Genomic DNA, 15,760 nt, shown 5'->3' with positions numbered 1-15,760 from the left:
GTTCAAACTAGGATGATAGGGACACTATGGACAATTTTCAGCAAATTCCAGCAATTGAACTACAGAAATAACAACTTTTCCATAAACAAGGTCTAAATCATGTTTGGTTGCCCTCTGGATACACTGTTTTAAACATAACTGTTCAAACTAGATGATAGGAACAGTATGGACAATTTTCAGCAAGTTGCAGCAATTGAACTACAGAAATAACAACTTTTCCATAAACAAGGTCTAAATCATGTTTGGTTGCCCTCTGGATACACTGTTTTAAACATAACTGTTCAAACTAGATGATAGGGACACTATGGGACAATTTCAAGCAAGTTGCAGCAATTGAACTACAGAAATAACCACTTTTCCATAAACAAGGTCTAAAATCATGTTTGATGCACTCTGGAAACAATGTTTTAAACATAACTGTTCAAACTAGGATGATAGGAACACTGTGGACAATTTTCAGCAAGTTGCAGCAATTGAACTACAGAAATAACAACTTTTCCATAAACAAGGTCTAAAATCATGTTTGATGCATTCTGGAAACAATGTTTTAAACATAACTGTTCAAACTAGGATGATAGGGACACTGTGTACAATGTTCAGCAAGTTGCAGCAATTGAACTACAGAAATAACAACTTTTCCATGAACAAGGTATACAATCATGTTTGATGCACTCTGAAAACAATGTTTTAAACATAACTGTTCAAACTAGGATGATAGGAACACTGTGGACAATTTTCAGCAAGTTGCAGCAATTGAACTACAGAAATAACCACTTTTTATAAACAAGGTCTAAATCATGTTTGGTTGCAATGTGGAAGTACATTTTTTACAGAGCTGTTCAAACTAGGATGATAGGGATACTATGGACAATTTTCAGCAAATTCCAGCAATTGAACTACAGAAATAAACACTTTTCCATAAACAAGGTATAAAATCATGTTTGATGCACTCTGGAAACAATGTTTTAAACATAACTGTTCAAACTAGGATGATAGAAACACTATGGACAATTTTCAGCAAGTTGCAGCAATTGAAATACAGAAATAACCACAGAAATAACCACTTTTCCATAAATAATAATATAATAATAATAATATAATAATATATAATAATAATATGCCATTTAGCAGACGCTTTTATCCAAAGCGACTTACAGTCATGTGTGCATACATTCTACGTATGGGTGATGCCGGGATCGAACCCACTACCCTGGCGTTACAAGCGCCATGCTCTACCAACTGAGCTACAGAAGGACCACACTACAGAAAAACAAGGTATAAAATCATGTTTGATGCACTCTGAAAACAATGTTTTAAACATAACTGTTCAAACTAGATGATAGGGACACTATGGGACAATTTCAAGCAAGTTGCAGCAATTGAACTACAGAAATAACCACTTTTCCATAAACAAGGTCTAAAATCATGTTTGATGCACTCTGGAAACAATGTTTTAAACATAACTGTTCAAACTAGGATGATAGGAACACTGTGGACAATTTTCAGCAAGTTGCAGCAATTGAACTACAGAAATAACACCTTTTCCATAAACAAGGTCTAAAATCATGTTTGATGCATTCTGGAAACAATGTTTTAAACATAACTGTTCAAACTAGATGATAGGGACAGTGTGGACAATTTTCAGCAAGTTGCAGCAATTGAACTACAGAAATAACAACTTTTCCATAAACAAGGTCTAAATCATGTTTGGTTGCCCTCTGGATACACTGTTTTAAACATAACTGTTCAAACTAGATGATAGGAACACTGTGGACAATTTTCAGCAAGTTGAAGCAATTGAACTACAGAAATAACCACTTTTTTATAAACAAGGTCTAAATCATGTTTGGTTGCAATCTGGAAGTACATTTTTTACAGAGCTGTTCAAACTAGGATGATAGAAACACAATGGACAATTTTCAGCAAGTTGCAGCAATTGAACTACAGAAATAACCACTTTTTTATAAACAAGGTCTAAATCATGTTTGGTTGCAATCTGGAAGTACATTTTTTACAGAGCTGTTCAAACTAGGATGATAGGGACACTATGGACAATTTTCAGCAAGTTGCAGCAATTGAACTACAGAAATAACCACTTTTCCATAAACAAGGTCTAAAATCATGTTTGATGCACTCTGGAAACAATGTTTTAAACATAACTGTTCAAACTAGGATGATAGGGACACTATGGGACAATTTCAAGCAAGTTGCAGCAATTGAACTACAGAAATAACCACTTTTCCATAAACAAGGTCTAAAATCATGTTTGATGCACTCTGGAAACAATGTTTTAAACATAACTGTTCAAACTAGGTTGATAGGGACAGTGTGGACAATTTTCAGCAAGTTGCAGCAATTGAACTACAGAAATAACAACTTTTCCATAAACAAGGTCTAAAATCATGTTTGATGCATTCTGGAAACAATGTTTTAAACATAACTGTTCAAACTAGGATGATAGGAACACTGTGGACAATTTTCAGCAAGTTGCAGCAATTGAACTACAGAAATAACCACTTTTTTATAAACAAGGTCTAAATCATGTTTGGTTGCAATGTGGAAGTACATTTTTTACAGAGCTGTTCAAACTAGGATGATAGGGATACTATGGACAATTTTCAGCAAATTCCAGCAATTGAACTACAGAAATAAACACTTTTCCATAAACAAGGTATAAAATCATGTTTGATGCACTCTGGAAACAATGTTTTAAACATAACTGTTCAAACTAGATGATAGGGACAGTGTGGACAATTTTCAGCAAGTTGCAGCAATTGAACTACAGAAATAACCACTTTTCCATAAACAAGGTCTAAATCATGTTTGGTTGCCCTCTGGATACACTGTTTTAAACATAACTGTTCAAACTAGATGATAGGAACAGTATGGACAATTTTCAGCAAGTTGCAGCAATTGAACTACAGAAATAACCACTTTTCCATGAACAAGGTATAAAATCATGTTTGATGCATTCTGGAAACAATGTTTTAAACATAACTGTTCAAACTAGGATGATAGGAACACTGTGGACAATTTTCAGCAAGTTGCAGCAATTGAACTACAGAAATAACCACAGAAATAACCACGTTTCCATAAATAATAATATAATAATAATAATATAATAATATATAATAATAATATGCCATTTAGCAGACGCTTTTATCCAAAGCGACTTACAGTCATGTGTGCATACATTCTACGTATGGGTGATCCCGGGGATCGAACACACTACCCTGGCGTTACAAGCGCCATGCTCTACCAACTGAGCTACAGAAGGACCACACTACAGAAAAACAAGGTATAAAATCATGTTTGATGCACTCTGAAAACAATGTTTTAAACATAACTGTTCAAACTAGGACAATTTTCAGCAAATTCCAGCAATTGAACTACAGAAATAAACACTTTTCCATAAACAAGGTATAAAATCATGTTTGATGCACTCTGGAAACAATGTTTTAAACATAACTGTTCAAACTAGATGATAGGAACACTGTGGACAATTTTCAGCAAGATGCAGCAATTGAACTACAGAAATAACCACTTTTTTATAAACAAGGTCTAAATCATGTTTGGTTGCAATCTGGAAGTACATTTTTTACAGAGCTGTTCAAACTAGGATGATAGAAACACAATGGACAATTTTCAGCAAGTTGCAGCAATTGAACTACAGAAATAACCACTTTTTTATAAACAAGGTCTAAATCATGTTTGGTTGCAATCTGGAAGTACATTTTTTACAGAGCTGTTCAAACTAGGATGATAGGGATACTATGGACAATTTTCAGCAAGTTGCAGCAATTGAACTACAGAAATAACAACTTTTCCATAAACAAGGTCTAAATCATGTTTGGTTGCCCTCTGGATACACTGTTTTAAACATAACTGTTCAAACTAGATGATAGGGACAGTGTGGACAATTTTCAGCAAGTTGCAGCAATTGAACTACAGAAATAACAACTTTTCCATAAACAAGGTCTAAATCATGTTTGGTTGCAATCTGGAAGTACATTTTTTACAGAGCTGTTCAAACTAGGATGATAGAAACACAATGGACAATTTTCAGCAAGTTGCAGCAATTGAACTACAGAAATAACCACTTTTTTATAAACAAGGTCTAAATCATGTTTGGTTGCAATCTGGAAGTACATTTTTTACAGAGCTGTTCAAACTAGGATGATAGGGTCACTATGGACAATTTTCAGCAAGTTGCAGCAATTGAACTACAGAAATAACAACTTTTCCATAAACAAGGTCTAAATCATGTTTGGTTGCCCTCTGGATACACTGTTTTAAACATAACTGTTCAAACTAGATGATAGGTACACTAGGTACACTATGGGACAATTTCAAGCAAGTTGCAGCAATTGAACTACAGAAATAACCACTTTTCCATAAACAAGGTCTAAAATCATGTTTGATGCACTCTGGAAACAATGTTTTAAACATAACTGTTCAAACTAGGATGATAGGAACACTGTGGACAATTTTTAGCAAGTTGCAGCAATTGAACTACAGAAATAACCACTTTTTTATAAACAAGGTCTAAATCATGTTTGGTTGCAATGTGGAAGTACATTTTTTACAGAGCTGTTCAAACTAGGATGATAGAAACACTATGGACAATTTTCAGCAAGTTGCAGCAATTGAAATACAGAAATAACCACAGAAATAACCACTTTTCCATAAATAATAATATAATAATAATAATATTTAATAATAATATGCCATTTAGCAGACGCTTTTATCCAAAGCGACTTACAGTCATGTGTGCATACATTCTACGTATGGGTGATCCCGGGGATCGAACCCACTACCCTGGCGTTACAAGCGCCATGCTCTACCAACTGAGCTACAGAAGGACCACACTACAGAAAAACAAGGTATAAAATCATGTTTGATGCACTCTGAAAACAATGTTTTAAACATAACTGTTCAAACTAGATGATAGGGACACTATGGGACAATTTCAAGCAAGTTGCAGCAATTGAACTACAGAAATAACCACTTTTCCATAAACAAGGTCTAAAATCATGTTTGATGCACTCTGGAAACAATGTTTTAAACATAACTGTTCAAACTAGGATGACAGGAACACTGTGGACAATTTTCAGCAAGTTGCAGCAATTGAACTACAGAAATAACAACTTTTCCATAAACAAGGTCTAAAATCATGTTTGATGCATTCTGAAACAATGTTTTAAACATAACTGTTCAAACTAGGATGATAGGAACACTGTGGACAATTTTCAGCAAGTTGCAGCAATTGAACTACAGAAATAACCAGGTATAAAATCATGTTTTATAAACAAGGTCTAAATCATGTTTGGTTGCAATCTGGAAGTACATTTGTTACAGAGCTGTTCAAACTAGGATGATAGAAACACTATGGACAATTTTCAGCAAGTTGCAGCAATTGAAATACAGAAATAACCACAGAAATAACCACTTTTCCATAAATAATAATATAATAATAATAATAATATAATAATATATAATAATAATATGCCATTTAGCAGACGCTTTTATCCAAAGCGAATTACAGTCATGTGTGCATACATTCTACGTATGGGTGATCCCGGGGATCGAACCCACTACCCTGGCGTTACAAGCGCCATGCTCTACCAACTGAGCTACAGAAGGACCACACTACAGAAAAACAAGGTATAAAATCATGTTTGATGCGCTCTGGAAACAATGTTATAAACATAACTGTTCAAACTAGATGATAGGGACACTGTGTACAATTTTCAGCAAGTTGCAGCAATTGAACTACAGAAATAACCACTTTTCCATAAACAAGGTCTAAAATCATGTTTGATGCACTCTGGAAAGAATGTTTTAAACATAACTGTTCAAACTAGGATGATAGGAACACTGTGGACAATTTTCAGCAAGTTGCAGCAATTGAACTACAGAAATAACAACTTTTCCATAAACAAGGTCTAAAATCATGTTTGATGCATTCTGGAAACAATGTTTTAAACATAACTGTTCAAACTAGGATGATAGGAACACTGTGGACAATTTTCAGCAAGATGCAGCAATTGAACTACAGAAATAACCACTTTTCCATGAACAAGGTATAAAATCATGTTTGATGCACTCTGAAAACAATGTTTTAAACATAACTGTTCAAACTAGGATGATAGGAACACTGTGGACAATTTTCAGCAAGTTGCAGCAATTGAACTACAGAAATAACCACTTTTTTATAAACAAGGTCTAAATCATGTTTGGTTGCAATCTGGAAGTACATTTTTTACAGAGCTGTTCAAACTAGGATGATAGAAACACTATGGACAATTTTCAGCAAGTTGCAGCAATTGAAATACAGAAATAACCACAGAAATAACCACTTTTCCATAAATAATAATATAATAATAATAATATAATAATATATAATAATAATATGCCATTTAGCAGACGCTTTTATCCAAAGCAACTTACAGTCATGTGTGCATACATTCTACGTATGGGTGATCCCGGGGATCGAACCCACTACCCTGGCGTTACAAGCGCCATGCTCTACCAACTGAGCTACAGAAGGACCACACTACAGAAAAACAAGGTATAAAATCATGTTTGATGCGCTCTGGAAACAATGTTATAAACATAACTGTTCAAACTAGATGATAGGGACACTGTGTACAATTTTCAGCAAGTTGCAGCAATTGAACTACAGAAATAACCACTTTTCCATAAACAAGGTCTAAAATCATGTTTGATGCACTCTGGAAAGAATGTTTTAAACATAACTGTTCAAACTAGGATGATAGGAACACTCTGGACAATTTTCAGCAAGTTGCAGCAATTGAACTACAGAAATAACCACTTTTTTATAAACAAGGTCTAAATCATGTTTGGTTGCAATCTGGAAGTACATTTTTTACAGAGCTGTTCAAACTAGGATGATAGAAACACAATGGACAATTTTCAGCAAGTTGCAGCAATTGAACTACAGAAATAACCACTTTTTTATAAACAAGGTCTAAATCATGTTTGGTTGCAATCTGGAAGTACATTTTTTACAGAGCTGTTCAAACTAGGATGATAGGGATACTATGGACAATTTTCAGCAAGTTGCAGCAATTGAACTACAGAAATAACAACTTTTCCATAAACAAGGTCTAAATCATGTTTGGTTGCCCTCTGGATACACTGTTTTAAACATAACTGTTCAAACTAGATGATAGGGACAGTGTGGACAATTTTCAGCAAGTTGCAGCAATTGAACTACAGAAATAACAACTTTTCCATAAACAAGGTCTAAATCATGTTTGGTTGCCCTCTGGATACACTGTTTTAAACATAACTGTTCAAACTAGATGATAGGAACACTGTGGACAATTTTCAGCAAGTTGAAGCAATTGAACTACAGAAATAACCACTTTTTTATAAACAAGGTCTAAATCATGTTTGGTTGCAATCTGGAAGTACATTTTTTACAGAGCTGTTCAAACTAGGATGATAGAAACACAATGGACAATTTTCAGCAAGTTGCAGCAATTGAACTACAGAAATAACAACTTTTCCATAAACAAGGTCTAAATCATGTTTGGTTGCCCTCTGGATACACTGTTTTAAACATAACTGTTCAAACTAGATGATAGGTACACTATGGGACAATTTCAAGCAAGTTGCAGCAATTGAACTACAGAAATAACCACTTTTCCATAAACAAGGTCTAAAATCATGTTTGATGCACTCTGGAAACAATGTTTTAAACATAACTGTTCAAACTAGGATGATAGGAACACTGTGGACAATTGTCAGCAAGTTGCAGCAATTGAACTACAGAAATAACCACTTTTTTATAAACAAGGTCTAAATCATGTTTGGTTGCAATCTGGAAGTACATTTTTTACAGAGCTGTTCAACCTAGGATGATAGAAACACTATGGACAATTTTCAGCAAGTTGCAGCAATTGAAATACAGAAATAACCACAGAAATAACCACTTTTCCATAAACAAGGTCTAAAATCATGTTTGATGCACTCTGGAAACAATGTTTTAAACATAACTGTTCAAACTAGGATGATAGGAACACTGTGGACAATTTTCAGCAAGTTGCAGCAATTGAACTACAGAAATAACCACTTTTCCATAAACAAGGTCTAAAATCATGTTTGATGCACTCTGGAAAGAATGTTTTAAACATAACTGTTCAAACTAGGATGATAGGAACACTCTGGACAATTTTCAGCAAGTTGCAGCAATTGAACTACAGAAATAACCACTTTTTTATAAACAAGGTCTAAATCATGTTTGGTTGCAATCTGGAAGTACATTTTTTACAGAGCTGTTCAAACTAGGATGATAGAAACACAATGGACAATTTTCAGCAAGTTGCAGCAATTGAACTACAGAAATAACCACTTTTTTATAAACAAGGTCTAAATCATGTTTGGTTGCAATCTGGAAGTACATTTTTTACAGAGCTGTTCAAACTAGGATGATAGGGATACTATGGACAATTTTCAGCAAGTTGCAGCAATTGAACTACAGAAATAACAACTTTTCCATAAACAAGGTCTAAATCATGTTTGGTTGCCCTCTGGATACACTGTTTTAAACATAACTGTTCAAACTAGATGATAGGGACAGTGTGGACAATTTTCAGCAAGTTGCAGCAATTGAACTACAGAAATAACAACTTTTCCATAAACAAGGTCTAAATCATGTTTGGTTGCCCTCTGGATACACTGTTTTAAACATAACTGTTCAAACTAGATGATAGGAACACTGTGGACAATTTTCAGCAAGTTGAAGCAATTGAACTACAGAAATAACCACTTTTTTATAAACAAGGTCTAAATCATGTTTGGTTGCAATCTGGAAGTACATTTTTTACAGAGCTGTTCAAACTAGGATGATAGAAACACAATGGACAATTTTCAGCAAGTTGCAGCAATTGAACTACAGAAATAACAACTTTTCCATAAACAAGGTCTAAATCATGTTTGGTTGCCCTCTGGATACACTGTTTTAAACATAACTGTTCAAACTAGATGATAGGTACACTATGGGACAATTTCAAGCAAGTTGCAGCAATTGAACTACAGAAATAACCACTTTTCCATAAACAAGGTCTAAAATCATGTTTGATGCACTCTGGAAACAATGTTTTAAACATAACTGTTCAAACTAGGATGATAGGAACACTGTGGACAATTTTCAGCAAGTTGCAGCAATTGAACTACAGAAATAACCACTTTTCCATAAACAAGGTCTAAAATCATGTTTGATGCACTCTGGAAAGAATGTTTTAAACATAACTGTTCAAACTAGGATGATAGGAACACTCTGGACAATTTTCAGCAAGTTGCAGCAATTGAACTACAGAAATAACCACTTTTTTATAAACAAGGTCTAAATCATGTTTGGTTGCAATCTGGAAGTACATTTTTTACAGAGCTGTTCAAACTAGGATGATAGAAACACAATGGACAATTTTCAGCAAGTTGCAGCAATTGAACTACAGAAATAACCACTTTTTTATAAACAAGGTCTAAATCATGTTTGGTTGCAATCTGGAAGTACATTTTTTACAGAGCTGTTCAAACTAGGATGATAGGGATACTATGGACAATTTTCAGCAAGTTGCAGCAATTGAACTACAGAAATAACAACTTTTCCATAAACAAGGTCTAAATCATGTTTGGTTGCCCTCTGGATACACTGTTTTAAACATAACTGTTCAAACTAGATGATAGGGACAGTGTGGACAATTTTCAGCAAGTTGCAGCAATTGAACTACAGAAATAACAACTTTTCCATAAACAAGGTCTAAATCATGTTTGGTTGCCCTCTGGATACACTGTTTTAAACATAACTGTTCAAACTAGATGATAGGAACACTGTGGACAATTTTCAGCAAGTTGAAGCAATTGAACTACAGAAATAACCACTTTTTTATAAACAAGGTCTAAATCATGTTTGGTTGCAATCTGGAAGTACATTTTTTACAGAGCTGTTCAAACTAGGATGATAGAAACACAATGGACAATTTTCAGCAAGTTGCAGCAATTGAACTACAGAAATAACAACTTTTCCATAAACAAGGTCTAAATCATGTTTGGTTGCCCTCTGGATACACTGTTTTAAACATAACTGTTCAAACTAGATGATAGGTACACTATGGGACAATTTCAAGCAAGTTGCAGCAATTGAACTACAGAAATAACCACTTTTCCATAAACAAGGTCTAAAATCATGTTTGATGCACTCTGGAAACAATGTTTTAAACATAACTGTTCAAACTAGGATGATAGGAACACTGTGGACAATTGTCAGCAAGTTGCAGCAATTGAACTACAGAAATAACCACTTTTTTATAAACAAGGTCTAAATCATGTTTGGTTGCAATCTGGAAGTACATTTTTTACAGAGCTGTTCAACCTAGGATGATAGAAACACTATGGACAATTTTCAGCAAGTTGCAGCAATTGAAATACAGAAATAACCACAGAAATAAACACTTTTCCATAAATAATAATATAATAATAATAATATAATAATATATAATAATAATATGCCATTTAGCAGACGCTTTTATCCAAAGCGACTTACAGTCATGTGTGCATACATTCTACGTATGGGTGATCCCGGGGATCGAACCCACTACCCTGGCGTTACAAGCGCCATGCTCTACCAACTGAGCTACAGAAGGACCACACTACAGAAAAACAAGGTATAAAATCATGTTTGATGCACTCTGAAAACAATGTTTTAAACATAACTGTTCAAACTAGATGATAGGGACACTATGGGACAATTTCAAGCAAGTTGCAGCAATTGAACTACAGAAATAACCACTTTTCCATAAACAAGGTCTAAAATCATGTTTGATGCACTCTGGAAACAATGTTTTAAACATAACTGTTCAAACTAGGATGATAGGAACACTGTGGACAATTTTCAGCAAGTTGCAGCAATTGAACTACAGAAATAACAACTTTTCCATAAACAAGGTCTAAAATCATGTTTGATGCATTCTGGAAACAATGTTTTAAACATAACTGTTCAAACTAGGATGATAGGAACACTGTGGACAATTTTCAGCAAGATGCAGCAATTGAAATACAGAAATAACCACTTTTCCATGAACAAGGTATAAAATCATGTTTGATGCACTCTGAAAACAATGTTTTAAACATAACTGTTCAAACTAGGATGATAGGAACACTGTGGACAATTTTCAGCAAGTTGCAGCAATTGAACTACAGAAATAACCACTTTTTATAAACAAGGTCTAAATCATGTTTGGTTGCAATCTGGAAGTACATTTTTTACAGAGCTGTTCAAACTAGGATGATAGAAACACTATGGACAATTTTCAGCAAGTTGCAGCAATTGAAATACAGAAATAACCACAGAAATAACCACTTTTCCATAAATAATAATATAATAATAATAATAATATAATAATATATAATAATAATATGCCATTTAGCAGACGCTTTTATCCAAAGCGACTTACAGTCATGTGTGCATACATTCTACGTATGGGTGATCCCGGGGATCGAACCCACTACCCTGGCGTTACAAGCGCCATGCTCTACCAACTGAGCTACAGAAGGACCACACTACAGAAAAACAAGGTATAAAATCATGTTTGATGCGCTCTGGAAACAATGTTATAAACATAACTGTTCAAACTAGATGATAGGGACACTGTGTACAATTTTCAGCAAGTTGCAGCAATTGAACTACAGAAATAACCACTTTTCCATAAACAAGGTCTAAAATCATGTTTGATGCACTCTGGAAAGAATGTTTTAAACATAACTGTTCAAACTAGGATGATAGGAACACTCTGGACAATTTTCAGCAAGTTGCAGCAATTGAACTACAGAAATAACCACTTTTTTATAAACAAGGTCTAAATCATGTTTGGTTGCAATCTGGAAGTACATTTTTTACAGAGCTGTTCAAACTAGATGATAGGGACAGTGTGGACAATTTTCAGCAAGTTGCAGCAATTGAACTACAGAAATAACAACTTTTTTATAAACAAGGTCTAAATCATGTTTGGTTGCCCTCTTGATACACTGTTGTAAACATAACTGTTCAAACTAGATGATAGGAACAGTATGGACAATTTTCAGCAAGTTGCAGCAATTGAACTACAGAAATAACAACTTTTTTATAAACAAGGTCTAAATCATGTTTGGTTGCCCTCTGGATACACTGTTTTAAACATAACTGTTCAAACTAGATGATAGGAACACTGTGGACAATTTTCAGCAAGTTGAAGCAATTGAACTACAGAAATAACCACTTTTTTATAAACAAGGTCTAAATCATGTTTGGTTGCAATCTGGAAGTACATTTTTTACAGAGCTGTTCAAACTAGGATGATAGAAACACAATGGACAATTTTCAGCAAGTTGCAGCAATTGAACTACAGAAATAACCACTTTTTTATAAACAAGGTCTAAATCATGTTTGGTTGCAATCTGGAAGTACATTTTTTACAGAGCTGTTCAAACTAGGATGATAGGGACACTATGGACAATTTTCAGCAAATTCCAGCAATTGAACTACAGAAATAACAACTTTTCCATAAACAAGGTCTAAAATCATGTTTGATGCATTCTGGAAACAATGTTTTAAACATAACTGTTAAAACTAGCATGATAGGGACACTATGGACAATTTTCAGCAAGTTCCAGCAATTGAACTACAGAAATAACAACTTTTCCATAAACAAGGTCTAAATCATGTTTGGTTGCCCTCTGGATACACTGTTGTAAACATAACTGTTCAAACTAGATGATAGGAACACTGTGGACAATTTTCAGCAAGTTGAAGCAATTGAACTACAGAAATAACCACTTTTTTATAAACAAGGTCTAAATCATGTTTGGTTGCAATCTGGAAGTACATTTTTTACAGAGCTGTTCAAACTAGGATGATAGAAACACAATGGACAATTTTCAGCAAGTTGCAGCAATTGAACTACAGAAATAACCACTTTTTTATAAACAAGGTCTAAATCATGTTTGGTTGCAATCTGGAAGTACATTTTTTACAGAGCTGTTCAAACTAGGATGATAGGGACACTATGGACAATTTTCAGCAAATTCCAGCAATTGAACTACAGAAATAACAACTTTTCCATAAACAAGGTCTAAAATCATGTTTGATGCACTCTGGATACAATGTTTTAAACATAACTGTTCAAACTAGATGATAGGAACAGTATGGACAATTTTCAGCAAGTTGCAGCAATTGAACTACAGAAATAACCACTTTTTTATAAACAAGGTCTAAATCATGTTTGGTTGCAATCTGGAAGTACATTTTTTACAGAGCTGTTCAAACTAGGATGATAGGGACACTATGGACAATTTTCAGCAAATTCCAGCAATTGAACTACAGAAATAACCACTTTTCCATAAACAAGGTCTAAATCATGTTTGGTTGCCCTCTGGATACACTGTTTTAATCATAACTGTTCAAACTAGATGATAGGAACAGTATGGACAATTTTCAGCAAGTTGCAGCAATTGAACTACAGAAATAACAACTTTTCCATAAACAAGGTCTAAATCATGTTTGGTTGCCCTCTGGATACACTGTTGTAAACATAACTGTTCAAACTAGGATGATAGGAACAGTATGGACAATTTTCAGCAAGTTGCAGCAATTGAACTACAGAAATAACAACTTTTCCATAAACAAGGTCTAAAATCATGTTTGATGCATTCTGGAAACAATGTTTTAAACATAACTGTTCAAACTAGGATGATAGGAACACTGTGGACAATTTTCAGCAAGTTGCAGCAATTGAACTACAGAAATAACAACTTTTCCATAAACAAGGTCTAAAATCATGTTTGATGCATTCTGAAAACAATGTTTTAAACATAACTGTTCAAACTAGGATGATAGGAACACTGTGGACAATTTTCAGCAAGTTGCAGCAATTGAACTATAGAAATAACCACTTTTTTATAAACAAGGTCTAAATCATGTTTGGTTGCAATCTGGAAGTACATTTTTTACAGAGCTGTTCAAACTAGGATGATAGAAACACAATGGACAATTTTCAGCAAGTTGCAGCAATTGAACTACAGAAATAACCACTTTTTTATAAACAAGGTCTAAATCATGTTTGGTTGCAATCTGGAAGTACATTTTTTACAGAGCTGTTCAAACTAGGATGATAGGGACACTATGGACAATTTTCAGCAAATTCCAGCAATTGAACTACAGAAATAACAACTTTTCCATAAACAAGGTCTAAAATCATGTTTGATGCACTCTGGATACAATGTTTTAAACATAACTGTTCAAACTAGAGGATAGGGACAGTGTGGACAATTTTCATCAAGTTGCAGCAATTGAACTACAGAAATAACAACTTTTCCATAAACAAGGTCTAAATCATGTTTGGTTGCCCTCTGGATACACTGTTGTAAACATAACTGTTCAAACTAGATGATAGGAACACTGTGGACAATTTTCAGCAAGTTGAAGCAATTGAACTACAGAAATAACCACTTTTTTATAAACAAGGTCTAAATCATGTTTGGTTGCAATCTGGAAGTACATTTTTTACAGAGCTGTTCAAACTAGGATGATAGAAACACAATGGACAATTTTCAGCAAGTTGCAGCAATTGAACTACAGAAATAACCACTTTTTTATAAACAAGGTCTAAATCATGTTTGGTTGCAATCTGGAAGTACATTTTTTACAGAGCTGTTCAAACTAGGATGATAGGGACACTATGGACAATTTTCAGCAAATTCCAGCAATTGAACTACAGAAATAACAACTTTTCCATAAACAAGGTCTAAAATCATGTTTGATGCACTCTGGATACAATGTTTTAAACATAACTGTTCAAACTAGATGATAGGAACACTGTGGACAATTTTCAGCAAGTTGCAGCAATTGAACTACAGAAATAACAACTTTTCCATAAACAAGGTCTAAAATCATGTTTGATGCATTCTGAAAACAATGTTTTAAACATAACTGTTCAAACTAGGATGATAGGAACACTGTGGACAATTTTCAGCAAGTTGCAGCAATTGAACTATAGAAATAACCACTTTTTTATAAACAAGGTCTAAATCATGTTTGGTTGCAATCTGGAAGTACATTTTTTACAGAGCTGTTCAAACTAGGATGATAGAAACACAATGGACAATTTTCAGCAAGTTGCAGCAATTGAACTACAGAAATAACCACTTTTTTATAAACAAGGTCTAAATCATGTTTGGTTGCAATCTGGAAGTACATTTTTTACAGAGCTGTTCAAACTAGGATGATAGAAACACTATGGACAATTTTCAGCAAGTTGCAGCAATTGAAATACAGAAATAACCACAGAAATAACCACTTTTCCATAAATAATAATATAATAATAATATAATAATATATAATAATAATATGCCATTTAGCAGACGCTTTTATCCAAAGCGACTTACAGTCATGTGTGCATACATTCTACGTATGGCTGATCCCGGGGATCGAACCCACTACCCTGGCGTTACAAGCGCCATGCTCTACCAACTGAGCTACAGAAGGACCACACTACAGAAAAACAAGGTATAAAATCATGTTTGATGCACTCTGGAAACAATGTTATAAACATAACTGTTCAAACTAGATGATAGGGACACTGTGTACAATTTTCAGCAAGTTGCAGCAATTGAACTACAGAAATAACCACTTTTCCATAAACAAGGTCTAAAATCATGTTTGATGCACTCTGGAAACAATGTTATAAACATAACTGTT

The sequence above is a fragment of the Oncorhynchus gorbuscha genome, unplaced genomic scaffold (assembly GCF_021184085.1).
Source record: "Oncorhynchus gorbuscha isolate QuinsamMale2020 ecotype Even-year unplaced genomic scaffold, OgorEven_v1.0 Un_scaffold_16:::fragment_2:::debris, whole genome shotgun sequence".
Classification (NCBI taxonomy): Eukaryota; Metazoa; Chordata; class Actinopteri; order Salmoniformes; family Salmonidae; genus Oncorhynchus; species Oncorhynchus gorbuscha.
Note: the sequence above shows the minus strand (reverse complement) of the source record.